The sequence below is a fragment of the Alligator sinensis genome, unplaced genomic scaffold (assembly GCF_000455745.1).
Source record: "Alligator sinensis unplaced genomic scaffold, ASM45574v1 scaffold169_1, whole genome shotgun sequence".
NCBI classification, from domain to species: Eukaryota; Metazoa; Chordata; order Crocodylia; family Alligatoridae; genus Alligator; species Alligator sinensis.
Window position 1 is genome coordinate 1,629,902 of NW_005841924.1, and position 8,684 is coordinate 1,638,585.

The 8,684-nt window shown below is 40.5% G+C and overlaps 1 long non-coding RNA gene across 1 annotated transcript; it reads right to left on the reverse strand.

Annotated features, from left to right (window-relative positions):
• Positions 1-3,577: 3,577 nt before the first annotated feature.
• On the reverse strand, positions 3,578-8,224 carry LOC102373128. Its single transcript, XR_323287.1, has 3 exons — positions 8,155-8,224; positions 7,493-7,583; positions 3,578-3,650 (listed from the first exon to the last, which is right to left on the reverse strand). It is a non-coding gene; the product is annotated as an uncharacterized LOC102373128 (long non-coding RNA).
• Positions 8,225-8,684: the final 460 nt, after the last annotated feature.

Here is an 8,684-nt window from a genome sequence, read left to right on the forward strand (position 1 = left end):
TGTATACAAACATTCATGACTCTCCCACATCCCCCAGGTCTAATAAAGCTGTCTCACAAGGCTACTGATCCTCCTCCCTAAAAAGCCTGAAAACAAATGAGCCTTGCAGTATTATTGAAAGTTTGGCTGATTCAGGCTCAGATGAACTAGTGAATGAAGCAAGTTTCACAACTAAGGCACCCCACTGTGAATGCCTCACCTCCAGGCACCTTGCAATTAAACCAGGAGACTGTTGGCTCAAACCTTCTCTGCTAGTGTGGTATTGATCAAGGAAGCAGCCATCTCTAAGGCGACTATTTCAGATTTCAGAGTTTTAAAACAATGCCTTAAATTTCATCCTGACAGGAGCTATGACCTAATGCAGATGCAGCATATTTCTTGCGAAATATGTATACCTTTTTCCTTTGATCTTCATTATGTTAATGTGTAGACCTGTACAAGCTTCATTTACCCTACCATTTCTTTTATGGTCTCCCATCATTGCACTAACTTCAGTGGAAGTGCCACTGTAGAGAGGCCTCCACTAGGTACCAGGATTTTAACCACAAAGGGGCCTGTGAACTTGCTCATAGCAGGATTAGATCACACGGTGATTAAAATGCTAAAGTTTACATTAGTGCTTCCCCAGATGCCACAGCACAAGGGAACTTTATATTGGAACTAAATATAAAGAGAACACCACTGACATATAGTACATAGCACATGGTGCACGTAACCACTGTCACCCCTTGTCTCCACCCTGGTGGAGTGAACCCGGCTGTGCTCTGGCTATTCTTAGCTGCTGTGCCATGTGATTTAGGAACCCAAGTATAAATTAGAGTAATCTTGAAATTGCCTTAAATCATGCTGGAAGCCTAACCCAATGGATTACTGTGACTTTTGTCATTCCCAGCTGAACATAAAATTGAACCCGCTACATTTATGTTTTATCCAGCGTGCATGGAGTCTGCTCCGAGCAGGGGCTCAAATCCAGCACCTTCAAGACTTCAGTGGGAACCACCAAGCAAAGTGCTGGCAAAAGAGACTCCATGTTTGGATTTCCTCTTCCCCCTTTTGAAAGACAGGTGTTTGGGATCTTTCCCTTCTCTGTGTTTTTACTGCAGAATCCTTGGACATCAAATCTGATCTGATCTAGTTTTGCTGAAACGTCTGCTGCATGACAGTAGGTTCCAAAGGTGAAGTCACCCTGACAGCAGGGACAGGGTGGCTGAGGCTGTGATTTGGATGTTGGCAGCCCTCCCCATTAATGGGGCTGGAGTCAGTCTCCCTCAGCCAGATGCCACAGCCCTCCTGGGATTTTCAGCCCTCCCAGATAACAGCCTCTTCTAATTGGATGCTTGCCTCTTTCCCATCCTCCTGCAGAAAAATAGCCAATCCAAGCTACTTCAGAGTCAGGTTGAGCTCTACCCTGCCCTCAGAAGTCCAAAAACATTCACGTGGCAACAGGCAGCTGCTCACTGAGATACCCTGCTGTTTTGCAGAGCTATATGGCTCTACTGGAAGTGGTACAGCTGCATTTACATGTCACTGTGCCCAAGCCAATTATCCCCACCTGTCACTAGAGCTAATTAGCCCACCCACACCACCGTATTAAGTTGGCTTACAAGCCAGAACAAGAACTGGTGGTTCCTTCCAGTTCCAAATGCTTGTGGTGAGCCTTGGAACTGTGGAATGTGTCCCAGAATCTAGTCCCCAAAGTTGGTCACTTTAGTTGTAGGATTAATAGACAGACTCCAGAAGAAAGGAAAGTTGTTCAAATGTGGGGCACAGAATTTATCTGAATTTGGCACTCCGAGGAGAAGATGGCAGCATGTTGTACAACCTGGGTGCGTCTACATGAGACGTTTACCATGCAGTTGACTAATTAGCTGCACAGTAAACATCTCAGCATCTATACGTGCATCTCTATTAGGGTGCACAAAACTAATAAACTCCACAGTTGCCTGCCAGCTAGCCCCACAATGAAGCATCCTTGTGCCCCAGCCAGCCCCTTCACTGCACACTGAGCCGAGTCAGAGCAGCCCCAGGCTGCCAGGCTGACCTCCTGCCCCCAGACCCCCTGCCAGCCAGGACTGCTGTGACCCAACTCAATGTGCCGCAGTCTGGGCGCACATGTAAATTGTGTGTCACGGAGCAATAAACTGCAGAGCTTCCCGGAAGCAATAAATTGCTCTGCACATGAACGACGTATGCCCCTGGAGGCTGGGGGTGGGGCACAGCAAGCACCCACAGGCAGTGGCGGTGCTGTCAGTGGCAGGAGCGTGGTGGAGGCAAGTGGAGACCTGCTGCAGGCAGCCACAGTGCTGTCAGCAGCAGGGGGGGAGGGAAGGGGGGGAGAGCGCTGACCTGTGGTTGGCAACTACCTGCAGACGCCGTCAGCAGCAATGGCGGGGGGCCGAGGGCATCGTGGGCCGCCCACACAACCCCACATCAGCAGCAATGGCGGTGGCCAGAGGCAATCGTGGCCTGCCCACAGACGCCAGCAGTGTCAGCTGCGAGGAGGGGTGGCGAGCAGTGACAGCCCACAGGGTGGCAAGGGGTTTACTGCCATGCTCAGGGGGTGCACATACACCCCCACCTTGTGTCACCAATGGCTCTGCAGTTTATTTTTGCACATTAATGACACGCGTAGATGTGCCCACTGTGTAGTTTGGTCTTCGGTTTATATTTAGTTCCAAAATACATTATATACACTTATATTTAGTTCCAACATAAAGTCTCCTTGTGCTGAAGCATCTCTGGAAGCACTAATACAAACTAACCAATAGCATTTTAAGCACTGTGCTATCTACTCTGATTTAAGCAAGACCAAAAGTCATTTTGTGGTTTAAAATCCTGCCAGCTATGGAGGCCTGACTACACTGGCGCTTCCACTGAAGTTAGTGCAAGAGTGGGAGGCCTTAAAAGAAAAGATAGGGTAAATGAACTTGTTCAGGTCTACATATTAACACCACATGGGTAAAAGGAAGAGGTGCACATATTTAACAGGGTTTCTAATGAGAACTCCTGCAGTGCTGTACTACTGTATAGATTTGAGAGAATTTGGAACACACATACTGTCACACACATATATATTGTCACACACATACTGGGGTGAGCAGAGGATGTTGAAAATGTGACATATAACATATAATTATATGGGCAGCATTCTCATATTTGAGAATACAGCTGCTGATTTCTGAATTCTGCAGGTTGACAATATGGAAATTAATAGCCACAAATGAGTGACTCTGGAGTTTTGTGGTATCAAACTTTGCCTTGTATACCAGGGGAACTGTGGCATAGGCCAGTGCTGCAGCACCTCTTTTTGCTAAAAATACAAGAACATAGGACTGAAGGCACCACATGGGCCAGTGAGTCCAGTCTCCTGTGTTCACAGGCAAGCATTTCACCAAAAGGATCCAGAAGAACATCCACTCTGGTTACACACTGGAACCACAAAGCACCCAACTGAAAACAAAGATGAAAAGAAGATGTGAAAACAAGAGAACCATAGTCTTTTCTTTCTTAACAAAATTATTGTCAAGTCTCATGAAGAGCAATTCTCTTCTCCACTGGCCCTCTATTATCAGATGCTTTGTTTTGTTTGTTAGCCTCAATTGTGATGTGCAGTTGCTGCTTGACTGCTTCAGTGACCTCAGTCACAATAGCTGTGGGCAAGAAAAAAGATGTTTATAATGCATCATCCTTCCCCTGAAATGCCAGCTTCAATTTGCTTGGAACCACTGGTTCAAATCTGTATGACACATAATTACTCTATAAAAAGTGAAAATTAGGGTTGAGAGACAAACACACACACACACACACACACACGGAAAATAAATTAAGGACATAATCCTTGACCTCTCACACTGGAAACAATGAAAATCCCACCTCCCAGTTACTGAGACTGCTGGGAAATCATCAACTTGAGGGCTGAATTTCAGTCTACTATGTATAACATAGCATTAATAATATAGTGCCCTCAATTTACCTCCCTATGCCCAGATGCCAAAGCATCCTCAATCAACCTGACTGCCAGGCCCATGATATGTTACAATGTCTAATTTTCTTTTAAGTGTTTTATTTTATAACCACAATAATGCTCATTCGAGTGAACAGTGGTTTTCTCTCCACTAGTTAAATGAAATTTAGGATAGTAACAACATTTGCTCTGATGCATCAGACTTGGCATCCAGAACAAACATCATATAACTGGTACACCAGTATTTGGAAAACATGGATTTGAAAATAAATTCCTACACATGCTGAACATTTTCTTTTTTAAATTTTTTTTGGTAGCTTGAAAGAGACAAAAATAACAAAAGCAGAAAAAGGGGACTAGATTCCATGCAATGATTAGCTTTATGTAAAATTTAGTGTTTTCAATACTAAGTTGAAAAGTTCTTCAATTCATTGTATATTAGTCAATAAACATGAGAAAAATGTTCATTTAGAAAGAATCTCAAATTAAATTCCAATCTAATAAAGGCCACTGGTTTTTCCTGTGACTCATATCCTGGAATGAAAGAAATATAATGTAAACTCTCCCTGTCATGACCCCCTTTTCATTTCTTATTTGCAGATGTACAGCAGATTATTGAATTTTGGAACATGATGGAGAGAAGATTTGGCGAGTGCTTTGCTCCACAAGCATTTTTTTCCTAATTACTGTATTTGAATATGTTTGAGTTTCAAGTAAGCTTGGAGTATTTTTAATTAAGTCATTTTAGCTCTAGAAAGTGATAAGAAAATACTTGTGCAATCCAGTCCAAAATGTGGTTCACTTTAATTTGTCACACAAAACAATAATGATTTGCCCTGAGAAGTGCTCATGCAACTCTCAGATGCTGCCCATGTAAAAAGTACTGTTGACTGGAGCAAGAGTAATTCTAGCAGAGGGTGTTGCCTTTTATTAATTACAGGGAGATCTAAATATTTGCATGTGTAGGCCCATTCACCTTGACTCCTGATCATCCCACACAAATGATCCTCTCCACAGTTCTGCTGTGGAGTGTGAAGTCCTCAGATTCTGAGACAACAAAGAGTGAACTACAGTAATTGTACTGTAAGATACCCTTTTTAGCTTTATCCTTACACTGAAGTCAGAATTTGGTACCTCTTTCATGCATCATCTCACGTTCTTTTCTGAATACCTTCAAAGCTCAACAAATGTAAATCAATTTTGAATATTCAAGACAATTTTGGCTAATGACTTGGGAATTCCAGTTGGCCAGGATGTTAAAACCCCCAGAATCTGGGTATAAAAAGGAAACATCGAGTCACTTTTAACCTACAGTGGTACTTCTGTTGCTGCTGCAGCACAAATGGGTTTTATTTACACAAGAAAAACCTGACTCATTTGGATGTCCTATGTATAAGCAAATCCCAGATTTGATTTTCTTATCTGAAACTAAGTACAATGACTAATTGTAATTTCTCTTCTGATCATCCTGTCAGTACTGCCATGTGTAATCTGTAAAATATAGTGAAGGTTTTAGGTTTAGAGGCACTTTTATAATACCACTACTAAGTAGTACTGCAAATGACTCTACAATGCTTTTCTGGAAGAAGTCTGTTTATATATGTGATAATATGTAAAGCATGTAAGGTAAAGAAATAATTAAGACCAGCATACTGAGATCACATTTAATGAAGAGGAGAGTCTAAGGCCACAACAACTCTAGAAAATTCTGCCTGTGAAGCAGCATCAATTAGTGTTGTGATGTCTTTATTGAATTTTTATTCCAGCAAAAATCCTGGTCTGGATGCAGTTATACCAGCAAAAGAGTGCTTTTGACAGTATATATCATTTTGTTTGGGTAATTGTTACAAGCTGTAAATGCATTAGTAAGGTTTGCCAGCATAGCTATTAAGGTAGAGAGAATACTAGCAAAGTTTTTTCTAGTATAGGCAGGGCCTACACATTGCAGGACCAGAGCCTAACTGTGATTAAAATAATTTGAAGAGATGTGCCATGTGCTCTGATTTTCAGAAAGGCCTTGTTTCTGCCTCTGGTTTTGTACAGTTGCAATTCTGTGGGCACAAATATTGTAAGCACATTAGACATCTAATTACCTAATTCCTGGCATGTATTAATGACATGCAGTGTGCCTTCAATTATTTTTACTTGCAAAATTGCACCTAAAATTATGTCTAGTGCAAAACTGTGGGTGCAAAATTGTAGACTACTTTTCAAAATTCAGCCCATAATGAACCATGAATAAAATTACAGGTTTGTCAGTGTAGAGGTTAACATATTTAACACTCCTCATTTTTAAAAAGCTGCCTGACACATGTCTCTCCTAAGAGTATTGGTGGTATAATCTGGCAATGAACCTTTAGGAGATTTAAATGTCTATATCAAGAGCTTGATGATTTTGGTGTGACAGTATATTTTTAATTTCTAAGTTTCAGGCTTGAGTGCTGGCTATGACACTATTTCTCTCTGGCCTTTGATTAGACAAACCTCCTGCCTCAGTATGGAAAATTGGGGTAGTAATAACAGTTTACCAACCTCAAAAGTATCATGAGATTTAATACATTAATAGGACCAGTTTAATGAGATACTATCAAATGGAGTGGAACCATTCAGTTCCTTGCAGGATGTATTCATTCATTCATTCATTCATTCGTTCAACACAATGCCTATTTTTTAAGATCAAGTGCCATATTAAGGTCATCAGATACAATTCAGGGCAAATTTGAATTTAAAAAGCATGCTGTGCAGTCAACTCAAGCCTAACTACCCATTGGGTCTGTGTGGTTAAAAAAACTTGGCTAGTGTCACATCTAGCCACCTTGGACTTCCCAGTACAAATAACCATTTAGAGCTGGTGGTGTAAATCCACAATAGGGCTTGAACTCAAGGCTCCAGAACCATAGCAAGACACTGTATCTGCTTTACCATTGCACCCTCTGTTATACTGTATTACTACTCGGAGCATCAACTACGTTGTGATTTAGAAAACATCAGTTTAAATAAGGTTTCCAGATTTGCAGATGATACTAAAATTAGGGTTACAGCAAATAATGAGGAGTAATACAACTGGATTCAAAAGGATTTGAACCATTTAGGTAATTAGGCCAACAGATGGTACTTGCAGTTCAGTGTAGAAAAATGTTAAATAATTGGTTGGGGAATATGTGCTAAATGGAACAACTGTATAGTGCGATGATTACAAAAAGGGGTTATTTGGAAAAAATCTTCAACCATGAAGACCTGAATCCAAGAAAGAAAAATAAAGCTACCATGATGTATTAGCAAGGAGACAAATAAAAGAGATGAAAATGACAACTCCACCAGGCATATTGTGTGCACGCTATTTTTGCTGTTATTAAGAGTTCAGCAGAAAATAGCTGTCCCATACTGTAAACGTTTTCACAACTTGAAAAATTCTCCCAATTCCACATTGTGTCAGATAAAACAGAGACATATAGAAGTTTCTTATGGGGAAAAAATAAACCCAACAACAGAAAACAAATATACAAGGAAGAGGAGGCAGTGTCCTACCTGAGTAGCTAACAGCACTGTGGTTAGGGTACTTATTTGCATTGTGAGAAATCCAAGATCAATTTCCTCCTTTTCCCAATTCAGACTTCATCTTAAAAGTTATGGAAAAAGAATTAAAGATTAGGGAACATAGTATAAAAGGAGCTTGTGCAGAACTACTTCACCCAATAGCTAATAAATATATAGAATGTGTTACAGAAAGCCTTTTAAACACACTGCCACTAATCAAAGTTTGTGGTAAATTCTCACTGTCCAGTTTTAAGTCACTGTTAGGTGCTCTAAAATACATTCTAGTTTGGAGAGGAATTAAATGATATGGCCAGATGAAGTACTTATAATGGTCCCTCTGGTTATAATCCATGAATCTATGTGATTTAAAAAAATGTGTAGTTATTTATGGAGTAGGAGACAACTGAAGGGCTGGAAAAAATAGACAGCTGGGATTACGATACTAGTAAATATTAAAAGGCATCATGTTCCAGGTCCCAAAATGTCTTTTGTTCTTACAATACAACAGCAAAGTTCTGCCCCTACACCACTAATCCTCTTTTTCATTCTAACCTGCTAACTTTATTGTGTACAGGAGCTATCATTTGAAAGTGCTCTGAGTGCTTTTCTCTGATTGCGCTGGCAGAGTTATATGAACCATTACCTATCATTACCTTTATTTCAAATCTGTCACTTCTTCCTCTTTGTAGCCAACAAGCTGTAGGAAAAAAAAAGATGCAGTCTCTATCAGAGAATAAAATCACCCATACAAAAATGAGATGAAAGAAATGTGAACAAAGAAGGAAAAAGGAGATGAGAATCTTGATAAATCAGGTTCTGTCTGTGCAAAGGAGATTCTAATCTACAGCTATATAAAAATCCTAAAACACAATGCAAGCTAGAGCTGGGCTTTGTCTGTGATTCTTTGTCCTCTCACTGCACTCTGAACTAAAAATGTCTCAAAACATTCCACAAATATTATGCAAATACAAATAATATTGCTATGACTTCATTAGGCGTGAAATATATATTCAAACTCCAGTTATATATATATAAGCTTGGATTCGCTTCCCTAAAAGAAGTGATTTTTTATGAGGTGCTTTTCAGTAAATCCTTCATGAGCTACACAATGGGCCGTGAGCAATTAATGTTAATTAAATGGCCCCTTCTAACTGTTGTGCTGCTGGTGACATATTAACGACCT